Below are 27,634 nucleotides of genomic sequence, written 5' to 3' on the forward strand. Positions count from 1 at the left end.
AGAACTATTAGGCTTATTAGACAAACCAGCTTCTCTGGTGCAAACCAGTTATTAATTGCCATGTATTTTCCCTGCAATAAAACTGTACCACCCAGCTTGCTTTCTCATTAGGGTGAGTCTGGAGAAAGGACTCAATTGAGAGTTAGGAAACGAGATGTGAGGTAGAGTGGAGTTGGCCATATGCAAGGCAAATGCCCTACCTTCTGTACTATCTCTCAGGCCCCAGAGGGCCAAATGTTTGATTGCTTCTGTTAGAGTTGTTGGAGATTATTCTTCATTCTTTCAGTGGTAGAAAGTCCTCACTTCATTTTTTTTGAAGGAGAGGAGGGTTTGGGCCACAACTGGCAGTACTCAGGGGCTACTCCTGGTTCTGTTTTAAAGGATCACTCCTGGCAATGTTTAAAGGACCATATGTGGTGCAACATGTATTTTACCCACTGTGCTGTGCAATCTCTACAGGCCCTGAGAAAAAGTCTTACGTTGGGAATTGGTAACCATCTCTGAAGAGGAAAAGATCACTTTCTCTTGGACTAGATTAATTTTTTCCCCATTAATGGCTGTCTCATTATTAGAAATTGAGATTTAATGGTGTTTTGAACAGAGTGTAAATATAGCCAAGGTCCTGATACAATCATAATGATCAGAATATTTGAAACACCCTTTAAAAAGTGTATTGTAGGGACTGAAGGTATTGTTGGATAGAGCACCTGCCCTGATTACTGCCAATCCAGGTTCCATTCCTGGCATCCCATATGGTCCCCTGAGCCCACCTGAGTGCAGAACCAGGTGTAAGCCTTGAGTACAGAGCCAGGAATAAGCATTGAATATCACTGGTTGTGGCCCCCCAAGTCTCTCCCCCCCACCCCCCCACACACAAAGTGCTTTTGTTTTGTGAGATGTTTTAATTGCCAATTAATCTGGAGGAACTAGTAAAGTGAAATGACTTTTTTGGAGATCATTAAATACTGTGACATTATTGAGACAATCTTGGTGGAGTTTATGGGAATAGTGTGGGTTTTGGTGTCTCTGTCTTCCTCACCCTTCAGATAAGTCATCCTACGTATCCAATTCTCAGGCTTTGGCAAGAACGTATAGTCGGACACTCATTTCTTTGTTCAGGTAGTTTCCTGGGTGTGGTTCTGCAGAGCTTCTTTCATGAGCTGACTCAAGAGTTCTTTCTCATTGTGGTGGTATTCTTGTTTTTACATGTACCAATTTATAGACCAGCATTTTTCACTTCCAGTGTTAAGGTGTGAATGAAGAAAATAAAAATATTTTCAGAGGTTCCTAGTGAGAAAGGTGCATTCATTGGACAAGATAAGTCTGTGGCTGAGGGGCTGGAGCGATAGCACAGCAGGAAGGGTGTTTGCCTTGCATGGGGCTGACCTGGGTTCAATCCCCAGCATCCCATATGGTCCCTTGAGCACTGCCAATAGTAATTCCTAAGTGCAGAACCAGGAGTAACCCCTGTGCATTGCCAGGTATGACCCAAAAAGAAAAAAAAAAAAGAAAAAGTCTGTGGCTGAAGAAATAATTAAACAAATAATCATTTATTTATGAATATATAAATAATATAGCACTGTAGCACTGTCCTCCCATTGTTCATCGATTTGTTTGAGCGGGCACCAGTAACGTCTCCATTGTGAGACTTGTTACTATTTTTGGCATATCAAATACGCCATGGGGAGCTTGCCAGGCTCTGCTGTGCGGGCGGTATACTCTTGGTAGCTTGCCGGGCCCTCCGAGAGGTACGAAGGAATCAAATGTGGGTTGGCCGCGTGCAAGGCAAATGTCCTACCTGCTGTGCTATCGCTCCAGCCCATAAATAATATATCAAATAATAAATATATAAAAATATTTATTTATTTTTGGCACACCGGTGGTGTGCAGGGTCACTCTTGGCTCTGCACTCAGGAATCACTCCTGATGGTGCTTGAGGGAACCTTATGAAATGCCGGAGATCGAACCCAGGTCAGCCATATGCAAGGCAGACTGTACTATCACTTTGGCCCAAAATAAAGATTTCTGAACATAGGAAATTTGTGTCTTTCTGTTCTCCATTAGCATCCTGAGAACTGGGATGACACCTCATTCATTTTTGTGTCCTAGATAAAGAGTGTAATGCACAACTGGAACAAAGTATGTGTGCTGGGTTGAATAGTGGGAATAAAGGAATATTTGTGGGTGGGGGAGATGTGCTTTTTTTTTTTTTTGCCATACCCAGCGGTGCTTAGTGCTTACTCCTGACTCTGTGCTCAGAGATCATTTCTGGCGGGGCTTAAGGGACCGCATGTGAGACCAGGGATCGAGCCTGGGTCAGCCTTGTGCAAGGCAAGTTCCCTACTTGTTGTACTATCACTCCAGCTCTAACCTAAGCATTTATTCATATGGGATACTAGAGAGATATAGTACAAAGGGCAAGCCTTCTGCCTTGGAAGTGGCTGACCCCAGTATGATCCCTGACATGATGTATGGTCATGAGCACTGTGATCCCTGAGCACAGAGCCAGCTGTAAATTCTGATCACCACTGGGTGTGGCCCTCAAACAAACTTAAAAAAAAATACACAAGGAATGTTTTGAGATGTAAGTTGTTTTGCAGTCTTCCTTTATGTTGGAAAATATGGTGTTTGTTCCATTTAATTAGCTAATGATCTTTGGACCAGTTAATGACCTTCTTTTTTATAGGGACTAAAGATATCTTTCTAACCCTCTCAAATGGAAGGATTCAGAAATGGGATGTTGGGAGATTTTCAGCATTAGACTGGGGAAGAGAAGGACAGCTTTGGGTGCCGTTCCCCCGCCCCCCACCACCTCCCAGGCACTGTAGAGATGTAAAGCTGTCATTATGATTGTTGTTGGCAAGCAAGAAAGTCTGAGCCTTTTTTGTGGTTTGTATCCCACACCTAGTTGCAACCTCACATTGGGTAGACCAGCCTTCAAATATTGGGGTCACCTGAAGCTGTGGGCCTTTTGTTTATTGGTTTTGGGCTACACCAAGCGGTGTTCAAGGCTTACTCCTGACTCTGTGCTCAGGGATCACCCATGGTGGGCTGGAGGAACTATGTGGGTTACAGGGGATCACACTTGGTCAGCTGCGTGCAGGGCAAATGCCCTCCCCACTGTTCTACTGCTTTTCCCCTTGTTGGCAAGTGTTTAAACTTCATGGTTTCTCTGAATATTGTGCAAACATTATTTTTTGTATTTCTGTCCTCAACAAAAAGAAGGAAGTTCGTGCCGAGGTGTTTTGGTTGGCATTTGGGTGGGTGATGTCTTATTCTCCCCACTGTTTCTTTTTATTTTATTTTTTTAGTTATTTTGGGCTGGAGCGATAGCACAGCGGTAGGGCATTTGCCTTGCACACAGCCAACATGGCCGACCCGAGTTCGATTCCTCCGCCCCTCTCGGAGAGCCCGGCAAGCTACCGAGAGTATCTCGCCCGCACGGCAGAGCCTGGCAAGTTACCCGTGATGTATTCGATATGCCAGACACAGTAACAACAAAGTCTCCAATGGAGACGTTACTGGGCCCGCTCGAGCAAATGGATGATCAACGGGAGGGCCTTTACCTTTACCTTTTAGTTATTTTGGGTCACACCTATTGATGCTCGTGGATTACTTCTGGCTCTGCCGTGAGGAATTACTCCTGGCAGTACTTAGGGGACTATATGGGATGACAGAAATCAAACACACTTTGGGCGCCCGTGTGCAAGGCAAGCACCCTACCCTGCTTGTCTCTCTCGCCTCCTCCCTTCATCTTTTTTCCACCCCAGTGCTCGGGCGCCAACCCCAGGCCTTACACAAGCAAGAGAGGTGTTTTACTGCTGAGTCACAACCCCCCCCCCAGTTCAATATTTTATATTAGTTTACTTTTAGTTGCTTTCATTCGCCTCTCCCAGCTCAGAAGACCATACCATCCAGGGAATTGAACCCAGGGGCAAGGCCGTTGGATGATCATGGAGACATATTCCTGGCATTTATTTCTCTTCCAACTAGTAGATATCTATAACAAGATGGCCACGCTTGGAAATATTTTACCCAGGGCTGAGAGGAACTAGGTTTAGTGCATATACCCCCCTGCACTGAAGTGAGCAGTCATTTATCTGACCATGGCTAGTATCCTGACTAGCGGATTTCCTGTCTCTATAGGGATGTGATTCCTCCCCCTTCCTTCTGGGAGAAATGAATATTTTTTCATTTCCTGCTTGATAACATATTTTCCCGGTACTGAGACACTTGCTGACTATTAATCAGTTGGAATAGGGGTGGGAAGGAGGCTTCTTTTGTTTTCAGCAGCATGGCTTTCATCTGAAGTGTCACAGCATGTACCTGAAGCCAAGTTTCCTTATCCTCCAGAGAGACACAAGGCCCAAAGGGATTGTTTTGAATCTTTTCCTACCTGACCTGTGGTAGTGAACCTTTCTCCCACTGAAGTTAGGAAAACTTGGTCCCTCATGGTTCGTACAGGTTCTGGTTGTCCTTTTGATGCCTAAGCTGACTGAGGACCAACTGTTAGTCCCTGGTGGAAATGACACCACCCTTGGAATGGAACCTGGCAGGATGCCCTCCTGAGCCCTAACCAAGTGACAGCGCCTGAGACTGGAATCTGACGATCCAGATTTCCTGCTGCCTGGCAGCTTCCCCTCTGGGGGTTGGGAGCTGGTAGTGAGTAGCAGCAGCGCTGCCTGTGACCCACACAGCTGCTTCTGTTTTCCTCACCCAGAGCTGCCTGCTCTGCTCCTGCTCGTCTGGAGCAGAGGACGGGAAAGAGAGGGGAGGGAAGAAAATCACCGTGACCCAGTTTGCTTGTAGTGTAGCCCTGCATAGTGTTCAGGAGCTAGACTTTTATACCAGAGACTAAGTTTTAGATTTAACGACTTGCAGACATCCTTAAAGAGTATTGGAAAGTAGAATATTTCAGGCCGGAGAGATAGTATAGCATCTAAGGCATGACCTGGGTTTGAGCCCCAGTATCGCATAAGGTTCCCCAAGCCCTAGGAGTGATCACTGAGCACCATTGGTTGTGACCCCCCAAACAAAAAACATAATAATAAGGAAAATAGAACATTGCTTGGTAGATTATGAAGAATGTCAGTTTTGGTTTTGTGAATTATAAAGCTTTTTCTTGCTTGCCAGGATTTTACATGTGTTTAAATTTTCAGAGTTCATAAGTGGAAGAACAACCTTACAAGTAGAATTAATGTGGCTTCACTTAACTTTTATTTGTTTTATTTTTATTTATTGTATCCCCCCCTCCCCACCCCCACCCCAGTTATACCACACTTAGGGGCTGCTGCTTGCACTGAGGAGGATTGAGGACTAGGGTTCAATCCTGGGCTCCTCTATGCAAAACATGTTCTCCAATCTGTTTAGCTCTTTCCTTGTTCATGCACCTAACTCTTAAAGAGTAAATTCTTTCTTTACCTCTGTAGCTGATCCTTTGGCCTGTCTCTTTGCCTCAGGGGTTTTCTTGTTGGTTTGTGGTCATTAAGTATCAGATAAATTTCCCCTCTAGGGTTGAAAGCATCTTTTAGTGGAGAAGGTGTAGGCTTTGGAATTCTTGATTCTGGTTTGTACTAGCTCAGTAATCTTGGGCACTTAACCTCTACCATGTGTTTTCACTAATTTCCTCATTTGTAAAATGTTGAAGGGAATATCTTGTGTAGTTTTTCTAAAGATGAAATGAACTAATGTATATAAAGGACGTTGCTTGGCGTGTGGTAGGAACATAACATAGCATCATTTTATTTAGTAGGAATCAAAGTCACAATATATTTTTAAATAGTGATAAAATACACTAACCCAAAAATTACTTTTCAGTGGACTGAAATGATAGTACAGCGGGTAGGGTGTTTGCCTCGCACGAATCTGACTCAGGATTGATCCCTGGCATCCCATATGGTCCTCTGAGCACTGCCAGGAGTAATTCCTGAGTACAGAGCTAGGAGTAACCCCTGAGCTTTGCCAGGTGTGACACAGAAAAACAAAATAATATTAAATAAATTCTCACTATTTTTTTTTTACCCACGTTAACCAAGTTTTAGAACTTTCCAATGCCCACGTATATGGCATTTCCAAGTATATGCCCCTGTTCTGCACATTCATATTCAGAACTTTATCCTCTGAGACTTATTCTTATTTTCTATTTATCTGTTTATACCAGATACTTCATTGACAGTATTGGTCCTTGTGATTGGCTTTTCATCTTGTAGCAGGATGTGCTAGAATCTTCTTCTTTTGTTTGTTTTTGGGTCACACTGATAATGCTTAGAATTTACTCATGGCTCTACTCATCGATCAATCCTGGTGAAGTTCAGGGGACAATATGAGGTGTCAGGAATTGAACTATGGTTGGCAGTATGCAAGGCAAGTCGGCTGTATTCCACTGAATCGAACTCCTTTCATAGGATGAATAATATTCCTTTGTATGTGTGCAACCTCATTTTGTTTACCCATTCATTCATTGATGAACACTTGAGTTTCTAACAATATGATTTGTTTTCATTTTTACTTATTTTGGGGGGAGATGGTCTTGCAGAGCTTTGGAGAATAAAAGTCTCTCCAAATTAGATAGCCACATGTTTGTTTCTACTAAAATTCTGAGAGAGACGGCTGGTGCAGTAGTACAGTGGGCAGGGTACTTGCTTTGCAAGGCCATCTTGAGTTCAATTGCTGGTATCCCATATGGTCCCTGAGGACAACTAGGAATGATTCCTGAATGCAGAGCCAGGAGTACCCCTGAGCACTGCTAGGTGTCATCCCCCCAAAATCGAACATTCTGAGAGAATACTATCTAGCAAGGAATTTTCTGCCTATCACTACACCTGAATTAGGCATGGAAAAATCTTCAGCATTCTGGGCTAAACTAGACATAGAGGGTGGAGTTTAAATAGGAGAGGTGGTCTGGCCCATCACCTTAAACTCCTGGAGCTTTCCATGTGGATACTCCTGTAGTTTTTTGTTTGTTTGTTTTTAAGTTTTGGGTCACACCCAGTGGTGCTCTGGGATCACTCTTAGTAATGCTCAGGGGACCACATGAGTTGCTGGAGATTAGAATCCAAGTTGGCTTTGTGTGAGACAAGTGACTTACCTGCTGAACTATTTCTCAAGCTCTGCTCAGGTGGTAAAGGAATGGTGTATGCTGATTTATCTCCAGTATTCTATGCTTAAGGGAAGTGCGATGTCTGGAATATTTTTTGCCCCATTGCTTCATTGGGTACAAAAAAACATACTTTCTATGTTTATATGTCCTCCCCAAATTGGCCTGTTTTCTTTTTTTCTGTCATCATACTTTTGTGAGGGTTACTACAGGAGAGAATCTAAATATGAATCTGATACCATCTCCCCCCCCCTCCCTTTTTGATCTGACAATGCCCAAGAAACTGCTACTCCTGGCTCTGTACTTGGGGCTTACTCCTAGTGATGTTGGGGGGACTGTGTTGTGCTAGGAATATCTAGCATGCAAAACAGGCAATCCAGTCCTTTGAGTTATCTCTCCAGCCTAGTTTTAGAGAAACAGATTAAATATGAACGACAGTAGGGGGCACTTGTATGACAGTGGAGTAAAGATAGCATAAGTGTGTCTAGTTTGAATTGTGAACTTTTAACTTACTCCATGGAAAGTTACTTTTTTTCCCCCCTTATGCAACTTTCTTTAGGCAAAACTGACAATTCAGTTTATATCTGAAACTGACATGCTCAACAAATATTTCCTCTTTGTTTACTAAATAGACTTTCTTCCAAGTTAAATTTATTTCAGTACCATCAGATACAGTTGTTAAGCAAGAATTGTTAGATTAAAAGTCCATTATTTTGGGGGCTGGAGCGATAGCACAGCGGGTAGGGCGTTTGCCTTGCACGCGGTTGACCCGGGTTCGATTCCTAATATCCCAGATGGTCCCCTGAACACCGCCAGGAGTAATTCCTGAGTGCATGAGCCAGGAATAACCTCTGTGCATCGCTGGGTGAAACCCAAAAAGGAAAAAAAAATCTTTTATTTTGGAACTGAAGAGAGAGAGAGAGTAGGATGCTTACCTTGCAGGTGGCTGACCCAGGTTCAGTCACTGGTATCCCATATAGTCAATCGCCTGAGCACTACTGGGGTAATTTTTGTATTCAAAGCAAAGAGTAATCCCTGAGCATCATGTGGTATGTCCCAAAAATAGTCCCTCCAAAAGTACATGATTTCATTCAACTATATCAACATATAAAAGTTAAAAAAAATAGAAATTGTCCATTGGAAATCTTAATTTCTTTATCAGGAAAATTATACTATGTTAGACTATGAACTATCTGTCTGTCATGCGGAATCTTTATAAAAAAAGGTATTTTGGGGGGACAGAGAGACACAGGGGATAAGACACTTGACTTGTACATGACTGATCCAGATTTGACCCCTGGAACCCCATATTGTCCCTGAGCACTACCAGAAACAATTCCTGAGGCAGAGTCAGGAATAATCCCTGGGCACAACTGACTGTGGCCCAAAAATCAAAAGAAAAAATAATTATTTTATTCCCTCCCCTTCCCATGCTGTTTGGGTCTCCCAAAGAGCTGTGCTTGGAGTATCACGTTTCACTCAAATGAGAGAAAGAATCCGGAGTTCCTCGATGGAGGTCGTCGACGTTGGTCAGTAAATGATGGAGAATGGTGTTTCACGAATAAAAATTAAAAAAAAAATAAAAAAGATTCAGGGACACTGTCTTGTTTGCCAAGGCGTCGAAAATCAGATGGGCTGGACAATGAGATTTGGAGATGACCACTGGACTAGAGCCGTAATGACTGGGACGTCAAAAGATTGTGTGGCCGCCCACCTACCAGATGGTCAGACTTCTTCGTCAAGACCCTGAATGATAGGTTTGAGGCTCTTCATGTTCCTAGAATGAACAGACGCCATTGGGCTACACTAGCACGCGACAGGGACAAACGGAGATATTACTGGCACCCGCTGGAGCAAATCCACGATTAATGGGAAGTCAAGTGATCAAGTGATCCCTCCCCTTCTATTCCCTAATCATCGTTGTGATCATGATATTGCTGTTGTGATGACTGGGATAGAACAAACACCTGACCGTGATTTGGATATTTTTAGCTGTGGATCTTGCCAAAGGGTTGCACATTAAGTTGTAGTACTTATACTCACGTGCTTGGCTGTGGTGCTCAGTTAGGGTTGCGTTTCTTTATGTGTGCTTGCAAATGTGCTTGCTGGGACCCACACTCTTCCTACATTTTTATATCTTTCTGCATTCATTTTAACCCACACTCTTAGTTGTAATACACAGATTGTGATGTGGTACTCACAAGTTGCTGCAGTCCCTGTATACATGTTCATTAGAGATCTCATCTCTCCTCCCCTCCCCCCAGCGGTGGTCAGTGATTATTTCTGGTGGGTTTGGGCAGCCATCTGGATGCTGGGGATTGAACCTGGGGTCAGTGCAAGGTGAGCCCTTTACCTGCTGTACAATCTCTCTAGCCCCAGGTTGCATTTCTTGTGTTTTTGTTTTTCTGTCACACCCAGAGGTGCTCTGGGCTTACTCCTGGATCTGCTTCTGGCAAGCACTTACTATCTGGCTCAGGTTGTATTTCTTTTGTTTCTTTGTTTTTGGCCACACCCAGCAGTTATCAGAGTTTACTCTTGGCTCTGTGTTCTCAATCACTCTTGCCAGTAGTCAGGGGGCCATATGCGGTACCAGTCTTTGAACCTGGGTTGGCCTTCTGCAAGGTAAATGACCTACCCACTGTACCATCTCTCTGGCCCCAGGTTGCATTTTTTCACTGTAGCACTTGCACATCTTTTTTTTTCAGTTGTGCTAATTGGGGGGTTGAACTCCTTTTTGTGGTGCTTAGATGTAGTTGTCTATGGTGCCAGGGATCACAGCAGAGCTGCCTGAACCACACTGTTTTGGGAAGGGAGATTTGTACTCTCGTGACCATATAGCTTACAAGGCAGATGCTCTAAGTCCATAAGTCTATTCCTCTTGACTGTGTCACTTAAACATCTTGTTAAATACTTTTTTATATATAAATAAGGAGGCCAGACAGACAGTACAGCTGGTAGGGAGTTTGCTTTGCATACGGTCAACTCAGGTTTGGTCCCTGGCACCCCATATGTTTCCCTAATCACCGCCAGGAGTGAACCCTGAACTCAGAGCCAGGAGTAAGCTCTGAACATTGCTTTGTCTGCCACGCTTCCTGCCCCGCTTCCTACCCCCCCCCCCCAAAAAAAAAGTGAGTCAAAACAAACCATATGTGGGATTGATGAAATAGTTCAGGGGTTAAGGTACTTGCTTAGCATACAGCTGACCCCAGTTTGATTCCTGGTACCATGTATGATCCTCTGAGTGCTGCCAGGAGTGACCCTCCAGCACAGAGACAGGAATAGTAGCTTCTGAGCACCATTGGATCTGACCCCCAAACAAAAACTAGAATAAATGTACATCATATTGTATCTGAGAGAGCAACAAGCACTTGAAAGATGGATAACCCGAAAGGAAAAAGAAGAAAAAAGATAGTAAATAGTGTTGAACCCTTTCCACCTGATTTTCTAGTTGGTCAATATTTGAATAATAATGTTGAAAGATCCTAAAGACCAAGAAGTTTTGTGAGCATGCTCTCTCTCAGTGAAAACTTTGATGAGGAATAACAAACATTATCATTATCAAATTGACCCCAGCACAAACTACATAATTATGTATATTTCATGTTGCATACATAAGATACAGCTGACTTTTAGTCAGCTCATGAAAGTGGAGCAGAGGGCATTCTGAATACTTCAGATTCACAGACAAATTTTTAAATGAATTGTAACCAATCATTTATTCTTGAATTACCAAAGATAAGGTAAGGTAAAGGCCCTCCCGTTGATCGTCGATTTGCTCGAGCGGGCCCAGTAACGTCTCCATTGGAGACTTTTTTTTTTGTAAAAAAAAAAAAGTCTCTACCAAAGATACTTGAGAAAAAATGAACATATTTCTCCCCTTTTCCCTTTAACTACCTTTTAGCGTTCTTTCCTAGTATTTCTTTATGTTTCAGCAGAAATGAGCTAGTGCCTGCCTTGTGTTTTACTGCCTCTAAACTTTTTACCTTATTAGGATTTTTCTCATTTCTACATTTTTATATCTTTCTGCATTCATCTCAATGGCAGACAAGTTGTAGTGATAGTTTTCTATTCTTTGTTTTTGGACCACACCTGGCGCTGCTCAGGAGGTATTCCTCTTTGTGTACTCAGGAATCACTCCCAGTGGGGTTTGAGGGATGATCTGGGATGCTGGGGATTGAACCCAGGCTGACCACGTGCAAGGCAAGCACCCTATGTGCTGTGCTATCTTTCCGGCCCTATATTGATAATTTTCTAATGATGTGATTATTGATTGAAAGAAATCAACATAAAAGTAATAGTCATTGACAACTGACATTCACATAGTCTTTTGCAAAAACACTTTCACATTTGTTAACTTTTATGAACTTACAGATTATCACTCTGCTTTACAGCTGAGGAAACTGAGCCTCATGGAGGTTACATGACATGTCTGAGGTCACGTACAGCTAGAACAAAATAAAAATCTTATAACTTTAAACTCCATGTTCTTTCTATTGAACAGCTTATGGTCGTTCTCACTTGCTTCTCCATCTTAGATTGTAAATTCTTGCCTCTACTCTGTGCTGCCTTTAAAGGAAGGGTTCTGTGAGTTTCCTATTCCATAGCTCAGAGTGTTGTATATAATAAGTCATCAATAAACTTGTGTTGAAAGGCTAATGGTGAGTCTGGGAGATGTTAATGAATGCCTGTGCATAGCTCAGGGCCTGGCACAAAAATGCTTAATAAATATTTGATGAATTTTTTTGTAAAATGGATCAAAGACCTTAGTTAATATGAGCTTATATGACACTGAGCAAGGCACTTTATTGAATGCTTTCTATGATTAACTCATTTGTAATCAACTAAATGAGGCATTGTTTTTATCTCCCTTTTATAGTTGATGAAACTGAGGAAGAGGAAGGCTAAGTGTTTTGTCCAAGGCCATATAGGTTGGTTTCAGAACATGGACAGGCAGTCAGCTGTAGAATCCACAAAATACTTGACTGTAAGCCCTAATTAGTTATTCAGTGTATTTTCACACTTTTTAAGTTCCTTCTGAGCTCCTGTCTGTCCCAGACTCAAAAAAAAAAAAAAACCAAAAACCAACAACCCCCCCAAAGAAAAACAAACAAACCCCAAAAACCTGAGCAACTTAGCTTGTGAATGGACTACACATAGAACTAGTGAGCGGTAGTTCTCAAATTTTCATTTTATCAGTCACACTAAATTTATTAAAGGAGTTTCAATAAATATGCATTTTCAGCAATAAATCTCTCGGAAGAGAGCACAGAACGATATGCCATAGACACGCCTCCAGTCCCTACACCAGGCTGTTTCATTTGGGGCAAATGGTGGGGGCGTTGGGTGAGGCCCTTCCTGCCCCAATAGAACCAGTCCCGGCAGCCGAAACCTCCAGAACTCAACTGCCACCACACTCATGGCCTCTTTCCACATGCTCAGAAGAACCTCATCCATAAGTGAATCTATTTCTCGACATCTCACACTTTACACCACTTATATACCAAGAGCAGCACACCACATTTGATGGGGTTTAAAGTAGAAGGCAACCAATCTTAGGGGGAAATATATTTATACAGAGATAGATATAAGCACACAAGGCTCAACCTTTAACAACATGTTATTAATCTCTTATAGAAGGGCTTAATGGCTTATGGGTGAAATTCAACCATCTCTACATACTTTCCTCTAAGAAACCTTTTTTGGATCATTCTTTAGCAGATTATTCATAACAAGCAATACAAATGAATTATTGGTTCTGCTTTGGGGGCAGAGTTTGGGGTTTGGGATGGAAACATCCGAAATATGGTCGTGGGAAGGTGTAATGGTGGTGGGATTGGTGTTTGAATAGCACTGTATAGCACTGTCCTCTTGTTGTTCATCGATTTTCTCGAGCGGGCACCAGTAATGTCTCACAACAAATTGTGAGACTTGTTGTTACTGTCCTTGGGACATTGAATACGTCATGGGCAGCTTGCCAGGCTTTGCTGTGCGGGCGAGATACTCTCGGTAGCTTGCTGGGCTCTTGGAGAGGGGCAGAGGAATCAAACCTAGGTCAGCCGCGTGCAAGGCAAACGCCCTGCCGGCTGTGCTATCGCTCCAGCCCATCAAAATAGATTTCAAAATAAGAACGTCTATGAGGAAGGGATACAGATGGTCATCATTTAATGATCAAGTGATCTGTACATCAAAAAGAACTTACACTCTTAAACATACTTTTATCTAATTGTAAAAAATATCTTGTGTGTGGGAGAGGGATGCGAAGATGATGATGTGGGTTGTCGGCGGGCTCTCCAGAAGGTGCTCTCGCGCGCTCTCTCTCTCTCTCTCTCTCTCTCTGCCAGTGTTCGGTGCTCTTGAGCCACTGTGTATGGACCGGATTGGGATGGCTCCTCCTTTGTGCTCTGCTTCTGTGTGTGCTGCTGTGCTCTCTTCTGTCAGTCTCTCTATTTCTGACTCTGTCTCTGTAGTCTCTCCTCTGGTCTCTTCCGATCTGTCTCTCTCTCCAGAGCCCTTCTCCTTCTCTCTCTGGAGCCCTTTGCTCTGGATTCTGACTCTGCTCCCTGGATTTTGAATGACCCCAACTTCTGGAACCCGACCTGCCCTTCTTGGTTCTGACTCTGTCCTCTACTTCTGACTCTGAGTGTGCTGGTGTTCGAATATTAAAAGTAATCAAATATTGTGAGCAACTTTATAAAAAATTTTTAAAAATACATTTTATTTTTTGGGCCACACCTGGTGTTACTCAGGGCTGACTCCTGGCTCTCTTCTCAAGGTTCACTCCTGGCAGTGCTAAGGGGACCATATGAGGTGCCAGGGATGGAATCCTGATTGACCTCATGTGAGACAACCACCCTACCCAATTCCTCTTAGAGCTCGTAGCTGGTCTGAGGGTTAAGTTCCTCAGAGTTGCCCCTCCCCTCAGTTTTTGGGGGGCCACAGCCAGTAGTACTTAGGGCTTACTCCTGGCCGGCTTGGGGGGCCATGTGGGATGCCGGATATCACACCTGGTCTGCTACATACAAGACAAGCGCCCTACCCACTGTGCTACCGCTCCAGCCTCTTTCTGAGAGTTTCCTCTTTCTGATGAACAATGGCTAAGGAAGCGGTAGCCTCTGAACCAGAGTTCTGACGCAGCCTTTATCCTCCACAGCTGATACACATACTTTTGATTCTTGCTGAGAAAGGCAGTTGTTAGGTTTGGAAGTTTTCAGATTCCGGAGCCAGCTGGACAGCTGACCCTGTGGTAGCTATTTCCCAAACTGCCAAGTCCTCTGTCGCCTCATCTTCGTGGACCTCTTCCTTTTTACTTTGAAGCCATATTTTATATTTAGTAAACTTAATCTGTTAGGGGAGTTTTAGAGGAGGCACGTCTTTCCTATCTTAGGATACAGTCTGGATAATGTATTTGGACCCAGGAATCTAATGCATTGTGTTCACCAACTTTAACCTCTTCTTGAGCATGCTCAAATGACAGTGCTGAGTGTACCTCTAGCTCAGGAAAAGGAGCAGTGTTTATTTTTGGGAAAATATTTCAGAGAAGGAGTGTAGAGCAGCTCAGGCAGTACCATTTATGGTTGAGCAATGCTTGGTATTCTACAGAGGGACTGTATGGACAGTGGATAAGAGTTTAGCATTCATATTGTTCTTCTCTTATTTCCTCAATTCAAGGATGATTGAAACACCTAGTTAGCTGTTGGGATAGGACAAGTATTTCCGAGACTCGTGTGAGCCTCAGCTCTTTACCCTGGGCTATGTCTTCTGCATCTTTGCCCACTGAATCACCACCTAGGAATGGCAGTAGCTCAGTTGCCATCTGGAGCACTCTTGATGTGATGCTCTGTTGACTTGTCTTGGTCTCCTAGACACGGCTTGTGCCACTCCAGGCCGGTTGGAGTGATAGGCTGGGTCTTAGCTCCCCCTGCAACTTGTTTCACAAGGCATTGACCTACTTTTCAGGGACAATTAAGTGTTTGTGAGCAAAAGGAGGCAGTGACCCGAGTGAAGTTGAACCAGAGCTGCATTAAACTGACATTTGGATTATCCTCCACTCTCCCAAAAATTCAGACAGCAGAGTCCCTTTCAGTCCAAATAGAATGACTGACTAGCTGATGTGGAGGACAAATTCCAGATGCTTTTATTTTTTGTTTATTTGTTCTACACCTGGTGATGCTCAGGGTTACTTGTGGGTTTGGCTCAGGGATCACAAAGTACTTTTGTACAAGAAACTACTTTTTATAATTATTGTATCCTTTGGTGGTTTTTTTTTTTTTTTTTTTTTTGGTGACAAGGGAAGTTTAGAAAGGAAGTTAGGTTAGGGCTTCTAGAAGGGCTTCTAGAATGCATCAGCACTGCAAGCAGCAGCCACCTTTGATGGTTGCTGTGGCTTTTTTGTAGCCTCTTGGAGAGGATTTTCTTTTTCTATAGTGTGGGATAGTTGGCCGGATGGGAACAATAATAGGCTGCTGTCTAGGTAATGAGTAGCTTGTTTAGATTTTCCTGTCCTTGGGAGATAACAGTTAGATTCTTTTTTCTTTTCTTTCCTTTTTTTTTTTTTTTGGCAGCAAAAGGAAGTAAACTACTTTCCTATCCACTTCTATACTAGATGTCCTTACCTTATTATAAGCAGGTCCAAACTTCTGCTTCCTTGTTGAACATGATTATTAAGCTCAAGTTTTTCTTACTGTGTAGCACTGAGGAAGGACCTTAGGCCCTGGGGACAGTGACTCTTGTCCTATATCAGCTGGCCTCAGAACCCTGAGGGAATTGCTAAACTAGCAATTAGGCAGTTTCTTGCTTTATTTTCAGCAACTCCATGTTATAACTCTGGCAACCTCCCGGACAACGTTCTTGAGATCCAGAGTAAATCTTTATTTATTTATTTTGTATTTTGGGGTCATACCCAGAGGTGCTTAGGGCTGACTCCTGGCTCTACACCCAGGGATCACTCCTGGCAGTGTTCAGGAAACCGTATGGGGTGCACGGGATTGAACCTAGGTTGACTGTATGCAAGGGAAGTGCCCTACATTTTTTTTATTTTCCTAAGATTTTTTTTTTTAAGATCCAGAAATGAATTCCTTTATTTTATTTATTTTTAAAAATTTTTATTAGTGAGACACCATGAGGTACAGTTGTAGATTTACAGACTTTTGTGCTTGGGTTTCAGTTATACAATGATCAAATACCCATCCCTCCAAGTGCCCATTTCCCACCACCACGGATCCCAGTATCCCTCCTACCCCCATCTCTCCCATTCCACCCTGCCTCTGTGGCAGGGCATTCCCTTTTGTTCTCTCTCTCTCTTATTGGGTGTGTGGCTTGGAAAAGCGGCAATGGGTGACATATTTTCCTAAGATTTTGGGTTACACTAGGTAGTTCTCATGACTTACTTCTGGCTCTCTGCACAGGCATTACTCCTGACACCTAGGATTGGCAGTAGCTTATTTGCCACCTGCGGCACTACTGTTGTGATGCTTGGTTGACTTATCTTGGTTTCCTTGTGTTACTCCAGGCCTGTTGGAGTGATGGCTGGGTGTTAGCTCCCCCCTATAACTTGTGTACGGAACTAACAGTCTTTAGGAGATCTTTTGCCAGTGGCAGGAATCAAACCAGGGTCAGTAGAATGCAAGGCAAGCTCTTTAACCCCTAAACTATCTCTCAACCCCCAGATCAAATCTTAAAATTCAGGAAGGAAAAGCTCATGAGAACTCAGACCTGCCACACATCGGAATTTCTTCAAAGAACCAAATGTATTCTCAGTGCCATTTGAAGAACTGGCTTTTATATCAGCCTAGCTAGAAGTCAGTGTGGCATCATTTTAGTCTTGGTTATATTTCTTGGAGAAGAGTATTTGAGGTGATCTGAAATTGCTTTCCTCTGACCTAGATATGCCACCTTTATATAATAAGAATGAAGGTTACAACCGCCTTTATTCTGTATTTCCCATTCCTTAATGCCCATGGAACCTGGCCTCTGCTTGTTTCCAGTATCTCTGTGTCTTTATGATGTGTCATAGCTTTCTCTATCCTACATGACAGCACTTGTGTGGCCTTCTCAGGTTTTTTTCTTCCACATCGTCCTTTCTTTTCCGTCTACAACCTGACTCTCAACCCTGCCTTAAAATCTTCCCATTCTCTTCTAGTTGACTCCCATTCCTTACAGCAGCTATTACGCACTTTCACCACTCTCCTCACACTTGCTGCTCCACCCTGTCTCATAAGCTTAGGTCTTTCACATACCTCCGCCCCTCACTTAATTAGTAGTTACCAGTTCTTACTTCATTACTTCCTATTTCAGAGGTAGGCCTCTTACATACATAGTTTGTATGTAATCTCAGTCTCTCAATACTTAATCACTCTTTATAAATATGTGCAGATTTTCTCCATTTTAAGGAATATTTAAGTTTGTTTCTTCTTCAAATAAATTCCACATTTTTTTCTAAATCACAAAACTTCTCTAATAGCATTTTTTGGTGGGCCACTTCTAGCTCTTCTCAGGGATCACTTTTGGTGGTACTAAGGGAACCATAAATATGGTACCTGGATTAAACCAGAGTCACACTCATGCAAGGCAGGTGCCTTAATTACTGTACTTGCTCTCTGGCTCTCTAATTCTGGCTCTTTAATGGCTGGGCTTTCATTTGTTTGTTTTTGTTTTTATGCAGCACCCGGCAATGCCCAGGATTACTCCCAGCTCTGCACTTAGAAATTACTCCTGGTGGTGTTTGGGGGACCAGTTAGGATGCTGAGTATTAAACCTGGGTCGACCGTGTGTAAGGCAAATTCTCTACCTCCTGTACTGTCACTCCAGCCCCTTTAATAGATTTTGTTTTGTTTTGGGACCACATGAAGTAGTGCTGAGGGCTTTTTCTTGGTTTTGTACTAAGAGGTCACTCGAGGCAGTGCTCAGGAACCACATGGTTCTGGAACTTGGCCTCATGCAAGGCAAGTGCTTTATTCCTTTATTATTTTTCCAGCACAGATAATAGATATTTAATATTTATCTTGGTCTGGGGATGTGATCAGTTGTAAATCACCTGTCTTACATGTGTGAAGCCCTGGGTTCAATTCCCAGAACTACATAGCTCCCTCCTCCCCTAGCACGCGCACACACACACACACACACACACACACACACACACACAAAATAGAAAAAAAAAAAGAAAGGAAAAAGAAAAAAGAGACCTGTTAACCTTCAGTCAAATGACCTTCCTGTAGATGGGTCATTTTTGCCACTGTCCCAGCTGAATTAATTTACTTGTGATGACCTCTTGCAAAATTCAGAAGTTTCTTTTCAGTTCTCATGCTGCTTGACTTTGCATTTGGCACAATTAGAACTTCTCTTTCCCCTTACTCTAATGTTCTCCTGGGACAAGTTACTATGGAGATTTCATGTGCCATCTTTGTGTGTACTGTGATCACTCTCAAATCAATCTCTAAATATAAAGTTTTTCTTGGCCTTCAGACTTGTATTTCCAAATGACCACTGCTCTTTTTCACTTTTTGGGGTGTTGTTGGGAGTGGGGATCTCCCATACAGTGCTTAGAGGACCCAGGTGTGACTTCTGGCAATAATGGAACAACTAGTCAGAGGGTTCAGCACTAGGTTCCAGTACTGCAGTGTTGTTAAGGCCTGTTAATGCTGGGGGGCGGGCAGTTCTGGGGATTGAACACTGATCCCTCTGTCCCAGATCTGCGCCCTCTCCCTGGCCCATACTATTTTCATTTTGAAATCTGTAGAAATTCTAATGAAACATATTCCAGATGGAGCTTATAAACTTATTACCTTCCTACTTTTCTCCACACAAACCTGTTTTTCTTTTCTTTTTTTATTTATTTTTAATTGAAGCACCGTGAGTTACAAAGCTTTCATGATTGAGATTAAGTCATACAATGATCGAACACCCATCCCTCCGCCAGTGTACATTTCCCACCACCAAACCCCAGTATCCTTCCCGCCCCTGTCGCCCACCCCCTTTATGGCAGGCACTTTTCTTTTATTATCTCTCTACTTTTGAGCATTTTGGTTTGCAATACAGATATCGAGAGGCATCATGTTCGGTCCTTTGTCTAATAAATTACATTTTTAGAAAATTTTATATAATTCATATAGATATTCAGATGGATTTAAAATTTCTCTTTTGTTTATTTAATCACACAAATTTTATCATTAGTTTTATATGCCAGTAATTATTTGCTCATAAATAAAATACATGTTAAGCGACAAACCTGTTTTTCTTCCTTTGTGCTCTTTCTCAGATATCAACATTATTTCCCACCAATTTACTGAAGGTGGGAAATTCAGATTTGATTGCATATGATAAAAAAAAAACTTTCTTCATTTTCTGTATCCGACTGGACACTTAAGTTCTAGCTCAGAAGCATCTCAACAATATTTCTTGCCTTGCTGGACCTACCACCCTGTTATTAAAGCTTTTTATAAGTTTTGATTTTAATATTTAAGAGGGACTCCCAAGTGTTGCTCAGGAGGCCTAGGGGGCACTCTTTATGATTTTCAGCCAACCTGGCAGGTGGATTAATGCAAGGACCTGCTGATATAGTGTTGCTTGGGCCCTGTGGTGCCAGGGTTCACTAGGGCCATCCTACTTGTGTTGTGTGTGCTCTAACCTCTTTATTATTTCGTTGGTCCCTATTTTTATTTATTTATTTTAAAATTAGGCAAGACTTGTTTATTTACGGTTCCCACTAGAATGCAATATTATCCTTTCTTGAACAAAAGTGGATACTATAGAAACCATCTTTAGAGGAAGTTTCACTGTATCACTGTCCTCCCATTGTTCATCGATTTGCTTGAGCGGGCCCAGTAACACTGTGAGACTTGTGACTGTGTTTGGCATATCAAATACGTCAGGGGTAGCTTGCCAGGCTTTACCGTGCAGGCAAGATACTCTTGGTAGCTTGCTGGGCTCTCTGAGAGGGGTGGAGGAATCAAACTTGGGTCGGCCATGTTGGCTGCCTGCAAGGCAAATGCCCTACCTGCTGTGCTATTGCTCTAGCCCTAGAGGAAGTTTAATAAGCTTTTATTTAAATAAACTCTTGAATAGGAAAGAAAGAACAGGCTGGTACTTAAAAGACTATAAATCGCTGTGAAATATATTGGTGCAGTTCTACAACATTTCTTTACTGGAAACCTCAGTCTATCTATCAGCTTTATTGTCCCCAAAACTAGACTTTGAAGCCTCAAAATTTTGTGTCTCCTTTGGCTTGCTTCTCTCTTGATTCTACCCAGGCTTTATTAATGGTTCACTTCATGTCATTTTTAATCTCTGTATTCATAAATTTTCTTAAGAGTATTTCATTAGTCCCTCACTAGGATCTGTCTCGGTATTATTATTATTATTATTATTATTATTATTATTTTGCTTTTTGGGTCACACCCAGCGATGCACAGGGGTTACTCCTGGTTCATGCACTGAGGAATTACTTCTGGCGGTGCTCAGGGGGACCATATGGGACACTGGGACTTGAACCCGGGTCAGGCCGCGTGTAAGGCAAACGCCCTACCCGCTGTGCTATCACTCCAGCCCTGTCTCGGTATTCTTGAAGGGCTTTTCTTTCTCTTTGCAGCTTTCTTGTTCTGAGTCAGGCAGTCCCACTGTGTGTTCTTGACCTTCCTACATAAGATCAGAACTGTAACTGTCTTGACCATTTTGAAACTGCCTTCTACAGAGATGGGATTCAGATATTGTTCACCATCATAGAGTGATCCTTCCCAATTAGGTTCTTGATCAAAAGATTAAATGACCTCTCTGTGAAATGCATCTGCATTCTCTTGGGGGGGTACCTTGCACTCCGACTAAGTTGATGTAGATCTTCACAAACTTATTGGACTGATCCCATCCATAATTTCTGATCTTCGTTGTGTAGCCTGTTGATTCTGGAGCCACCAGAGCTGCCACCAGACTTTTCACTGTTGACAAGAGCCATTTTTTTTCTGTGACTACTGTTGCATCTTGTTCTTGATTTCTGTTTCAGTCTTAGATTTCTCAGCTGTAAGGACATCGCAGACTCTTTTTCTAGAGGTCATTCCCAGTAGAACTTTCACTTCTAGATCTTTCTGTAGCTCCTCCAGGACTGAAGCCATGACTGGACCAGGCAGGCGCCCCGAGCTGCGCTGGAAACAGGAAAGGCAGGGCCACAGCCGCTGAGGCTGCCATGCGCACATAGTGTGTTTGTTCTCTATTTTTACATTTAAATTAAATTTTATTTTGAGTTTTGAACTACACCTGGCAGTAGTTTGTAGTCTAGGGACTATTCAGGGACTACTCTTGGTCACTCCCTGCCTGTGCTCCTAGCAGTTGAGCCCAGGTCTCTACAAGGCAGGCACTTGTAGCCTTTTGAACTGTCATCCAGGCCCACTACCTTGTTTTAGTTCCTCTTTGCTTATTGATCATTAACCTGGGTAGTATTGTCAATTTCAATCTTTTGGGAGTTCAGAGTGTAATCTTTTGTTCTAGCTCAAAACTAACCTTTTTTTTTTATGGTGTTCTGTAGTCTTTCCTCCTTTTCTGAGTTATGGTACTTTACAATCCCTTTGTCATAGTTGTTCTATTATTTCACAATAATCTAATTATATAGCATTCTAGACCATAGGTTCATTGAGAGAAGACTGTACCTTCTTTATTCTTGTTTCTGTGATGCCATAACTTGTTGGGTTGTTGATTTGTATAAAAGTTCCTCCTGTCTCTAGGTAAAAGATGTTTTGGAAAATTTGAGAGTGTTGAATATTGGTTGAATATACTGTTGAATATTGGTTGTTGTAGGCTCTCCCCTCCCTTTTAAAATTGGCCCCAAATTTTCTGTTTAGTGGATAAAATTACAAAATAAATAAAACTATAACATGTAAGCCACCTGAAATTCTACCATTTTTAATAACTCTAAACATTTTTCTGTATTTTCTGCCTTGTTCTTATGCAAACATATGTGCCTTAAATACATGCTTTGCAAAATAGAGTTTGAATTTTTTTTTTTTTTGAGCTTTTTGGGTCATACCTGGCTATGCACAGAGATTAGTCCTGGCTCTGCACTCAGGAATTACCCCTGGTGGTGCTCAGGGGACCATATGGGATGCTGGGAATTGAACCCAGGTTGGCCGTGTGCAAGGCAAACACCCTACCCTTTGTGCTATTACTCCAGCTCCAAATTTATTTTCTTTAGTTACTGTATGATAAAAAAAAAAACTTCCAGTGTCAACAATATGTTCATATAATTTATATATTCTATCAGTATTCTCTTGTGTGCCTTACTACACAAGTCAATTTGATGCAATAAACAGATGATTATGACTTTGGCCTTCTATCATAATGGGTTCTGCAGCCCTCTGATTCAGCCAGCTCTGAATTGAAAATGGGTACTATGTACTTAGGTCTACAAGTCTGTACTGAACATGTCTGGATCTTTTTTTCTTGTCATTATTCACTGAACCATATAACAGATATTTACATAGAATTTACATTCTGTTAGGTATTATAAGTAATCTTGAGATGATTTTGTTTCATTTTTCTTTTAATCCCTTCTCTCCTGTCCCTTCTGTTTGTCATTTTTTTTCATAATAAGATTTTATTTTATTTTTTTAAATTTTTATTAGTGAAACACCATGAGGTACAGTTGTATACTTACAAATTTTTGTGCTTGGGTTTCAGTTATACAATGATCCAGTACCCATCCCTCCACCAGTGCCCATTCTCTGTCATTTTTGATATGATAAACATATGTGATAACCTGGGGTTTGCGCTCGCGCGCGCGTGCGCACACACACACACACATTCATGCGTGTGGCTCTGACTGATGTTTTTACATTCTCATCTGTGATGCTCACCTGGGGTCACATGTAAGGTTGCCTATGTATTTGGACAGCGGTGCACAGTGAGGTTTGCATTCTTTAATTGCATACATGCTTGGCTGGGGTTTGTACTCTTAAGTTGAGGCAAAAATAAATTATGGTTATGGTGCTCATCAGGAGTTAAGTTTTAGCCAGAAGTCACCTGTGGTTCTTGGGGTTGCAGATAGCATAGGTGCCAGGCTTAAACAGCAGAGTTGTCAGTATTGTGCTTTGAACATATTGGTCAGCAGGATTTAAATTTATAACTATATACTTGCAAGGCAGACAGCTGTTTTGTTTTTGGACCACACGTTGCAGTGCTCAGAGCTTACTCCTGGCTTTGTGTGCAGGATTCACTCCTGATGGTGCTTGGGGTGCCAGGGATTGAACCCATATTGGCTGCATGCAAGGCAACAACCCTATCCGCTGGACTCTCTTCCTGCCCCTTTTAAAAACGTTTTAATATGCATGTTGCTAACATGCATATTAAAATTTTAATGCACAAAAATTTTTTGTGTAGTTGGGTTTTTCGATTTCTTTACTTCCCCTACCCCCCTCCTATGTTAGGTTTTAGTCATGGGAGTTTTAGGTATTGGAATGACTTAATTAGGCCTTGATATAGGAAAATATAGTTGCATGTATAATGTGGAATGGATGAAAAGGAGGAAAAGCCATTCTTTCAAGGTTTTTTGAGCAATACAGGTGAGAGATAGGATTAAACTGGAGGGAATGACTGTGAGATACACTGAGAGAACTGAGATGGCTTGAATACTGGGGGTGAAGCATACCATTACTTGAAGTGCGGAATTAAAAGGTGGCATTGACTTTGGAGGAAACCTGAGTTCTCTTTTGATAATTTACATTCCACTTGCTCTGGCATGCTCACATGGAAATGCCCTATAGGGGTTGGCACTGCTGAACAACTTTGAGAAGAGAGGCAGAGTTCAGTTATCTCAGGCTGATACCTAAAGTCCTCCAGAATAATGTTTCCACCTCTCTTTTCCAATTGTTTCTTCACATCTAAGCCAGACAAGACTGTCTTCCTGGGGAACCAGAGTAAGTACAGCAGGTAAGGTAATTGTCGTACTTGCTGCTGGCTGACCTGGGTTTTACCTCAGTACCCAGTATGGACCCCCTACCACATCTAGGAATGATCCCTGAGTGTAGAGCCAGGAGTGAGCCCTGAGCACATCTGGGTTAGACCCCATCAAAAAAACCAAAACCAGACCAAAACATAGAAGACTGTCTTCCTGAGGGCCTCTGTTCCTTGTGTCTGCCAGATAGAATCTTGCCCATTGTTTACGGTCTACCTTCAAGTCCTCTAGGAAACCCCTGATCACTCCACTGGAAGTCAGTTCCTACACCAGTGGTCGTTCTTTTCCTGTTTCATTTTTTTAGTTTGTTTGCTTTGGACCATACCCAACTATGCTCAGGGCTTATTCTTGGCTCTATGCCCAGGGAGCTTGGGGGACCTTATGTTGTGCTACAGATTGAACCCGGGTTGAGTGTAAGTTCCTAGAGATCAAAAACTTTTATATCCCACATTGCCGTCTCTGTTTTTTGCACGTAAGTATTCAAAAAAATTTAGTTGTTGTTGGAGAAGTTGAGCCAGCTTTAATATAGAGTTGTAATAATGACTATGTTATTATCATCTTATACCTAATACCTAATAAATACTATACTATATTATGTGCATTTCCCTAATTATTTTTCTTAAGTACTGAGTTATAGTATGGGAAGGTAAATGGAAAATGAGGGCTTAAGTGAGAGAGTCTCCTTTCACAGTCATGTTTTATTTTCCTGAAATTAATGAGTATAATGTACTTGTTCCTTCAGCTTCCAGCTCACTCTGCTCTCCTGACATTATTGTTGCCAGGGTCACTAATTGCTTCCTAATTGACAAGCCCTGTGGTAAATTTTCAGTCTTCATTTTACTTGACCTTTTATCGTACTATATCCCATGAAACATGCTATCCTCTGAAATGTTCTTCATTTCTAATTTTTAATGACTTCAGCCTCTTTTGATTTTCTTAATCTCTTTACAGGTTTATATTAATTTTTATTTTGAGTTTTAGGGGCCACACCCTGTAATGCTCAGGGGTTACTCCTGGTTGTGACTCATTGTCACTTCTGGTGGTACTTAGGGGCCCATATGTGATACTGGGCATCAAACTGGATTTGGCTGCATATAAGACAAGTGCCTTAACCCTAATACTAGTTCTCTGGTCGCCACTTTTTAAAGGTACTTTCTAGGGGCTGGAGAGATATTACAAGTGGTAGGGCACTTGCCATGCACATGGCCGACCCAGCATCTCATATGGTCCCCTGAACACCACCAGAAGTAAAGAGCTAGGAGCAATTGCCAGGTATGGCCTCAACCTCCCCTCCTGGAAAAAAAAAAAAAGGTACTTTCTAGGTTTTGATCTAGAAATGAGCCTCTGCATTGTCTTCTTGAATGACTTTATTCATTCTTATGGCTTCAGAAGCTGTACCAGAGCTCTTTACTGAGCACCAGCCACTTGTATTTGAACTGGAAGTCTTTGAACTGGAAATAAATCTGTGTCTTTTGCTCAACATGTTCCAGACTGAACCCTCATCCTCACCCTTGTAAATTTGCTTTTGTTCCCCCTACTCCTGCTCACTGACACAAACTTGATACTTGGGAATTTGAGAATCTTCCCTGTCTTGTTTTCATCCATGCTCCCTCACCATCTGAAAACAGCAATCAAATATTGTATAGTTCTTTTTCAAATCTCATGTCACTTTCTTTCTTCCCATCTTCAGTACTACCTTTACTTAATTTAGGTTCTGTTATTTCTCACTAATAATAATGGAGTCCTAACTTCTTGTCTTCTCTTCTGGCACCTCCTCTTTTCATTATTGCTGAAATGTTCTTTCTGAAATGACAGTCTGATCATAAAAGCCATCACTCCTCCCAAGTTTGGAACTTATCAGTGGATTCTTATTGTCTTTAGAGTGAAATATGGTTTTGTTTTGTTTTTGAGACTGACATACAAAGCTTTCACATGGTGCTATCATTATTCAGGATAAAGAGTACCCTGCCTGCTACCCATATCAAAGTATTTTTAGTTCCTTAAATGCATTGTGTTCTCTCATGTTTCTACTTTGTTTCCTCTGAGACACTCCTGTTTCTCTCTCTAATTCTCTGGCTCAGAGTCCCAGTACGAGCATCATCTCTTTGGGCAGTCTTCCCTAGCTGCTCATGGGAAGAGACAATGCTCTTAATGTCTGTCCTCTACACGTTTGACTCTGGTTGAAGGTCTGAGTGGGAAGGGAATGAAGTCAAAGGCAGTACCGGGATCAGGATTCAGAACCTCAAATTCTTGGCTCTTAAACTTTTTAAAGTTTATTTTTTGACTTAATATGATTAAATATAATAACAATTAAATATTCAAAAGATGTCAGAAGACAAAGAGAGAAAAATATTCTTTCCATTCCAGCCGCTTCCCCCCTCAGAGACCATTTACATTTATCAATTTGTGTTTCCTCCCAGAGATGATATGTGCATTTATTAATTTTAAGAAATTCAGCAATTACTGACTTTCCACTATGTGTTAGGCACTATTCTAGGTTTGGGGAATTAACAGTGAACAACAACAACAAAAAATTCCGCCTCGGGGGCTGGAGGGAGAGCTCCTTGCTTTCTGTGTGGTGAGTGGGGATATTTGCTCCCGGCACCTCTGGAGCCAGTGGGGGTTCCCCCACCCCCCACTATCACAGCAAAAGTGGAGAGCACTGTGAGCAGTGTGCTGTGAATAGCCCCTTTCCTGCAGCACAGCTGGGTGTGGTGAGCAAACAAACAAAAACCCGACCCCTTTGGGACACAAATTCTGTATATTTCACAAAACAAAAGCAAAAATATTGCCTAGAGAGAATAACATATACTGTTTTGACATGACTTTATATTATCTATTATACATAAAAGATTATTTTCAGCACATAATGACCCCTTCCTCTCTATTCCCATCCATTATTTGGATATATTATTATTTATGTAGTCACTTTTCCACACAGTGCTATAAAAAACATTACTGTATGCTTTTTATTTGCATAGATATTTAACTTTAGGGAAAATTCTTGATTGTGAAATTGCCTGGTTAAAGGGTATGTATATTGGGTTTTTTTTTTTTTTTTTTTTTTTTTAGTTTGGATCACACCCGGAGAATCTCAGGGGTTACTCCTGGCTCTGCACTCAAGAATCACTCCTTGCAGTGCCCAGGAGATCATGTGGTATGCCAGGGATTGAACCCTGGCAAACGCCCTATCTGCTGTACTATCTCTCCAGCCCTACATATTTGTAAATCTTATGAATAGTTTGATCTATTGCTTTAATTTTATATGAAAAATTTTCAGGAGGCCAGAGAGAATACAGAGGGGAAGGTGCTTGCATTGCATGCGGGACCTGAATTCAATTCCCTAGCATATCTTATGGTTCCTTGAGCCCCACTAGGAATGATCTGTGAGTGCAGAGGTAAGCCCTGAGCTCTTTCTTATGTGACCCCCAAAACCAAAACAAAGAAAAAGAATTTTAGAGGCATGCTAACAATGTAGATAATATTACTGTAATAGATACATATGTACCCACTGCTTTTTAAATAGATAGGACACACTGAATTTGTATTAGGTACTTTTACTACCTCCTTAACTTTGTGGTGTTCTCCCACAGAATATTATCTTAGTC

The 27,634-nt window shown here is 41.9% G+C and overlaps 1 protein-coding gene and 1 pseudogene across 14 annotated transcripts in view; one reads left to right on the forward strand and one right to left on the reverse strand.

The window, feature by feature from the left end:
• Positions 1–27,634, forward strand: part of MACF1 (microtubule actin crosslinking factor 1) — a 403,924-nt gene that overhangs the window by 46,741 nt on the left and 329,549 nt on the right. The window lies entirely within an intron of this gene.
• LOC130032094 (calcyclin-binding protein-like) lies at positions 20,292–21,195 on the reverse strand (annotated as a pseudogene).

The sequence above is a fragment of the Sorex fumeus genome, unplaced genomic scaffold (assembly GCF_029834395.1).
Source record: "Sorex fumeus unplaced genomic scaffold, SorFum_2.1 ptg000047l, whole genome shotgun sequence".
NCBI lineage: Eukaryota > Metazoa > Chordata > Mammalia > Eulipotyphla > Soricidae > Sorex > Sorex fumeus.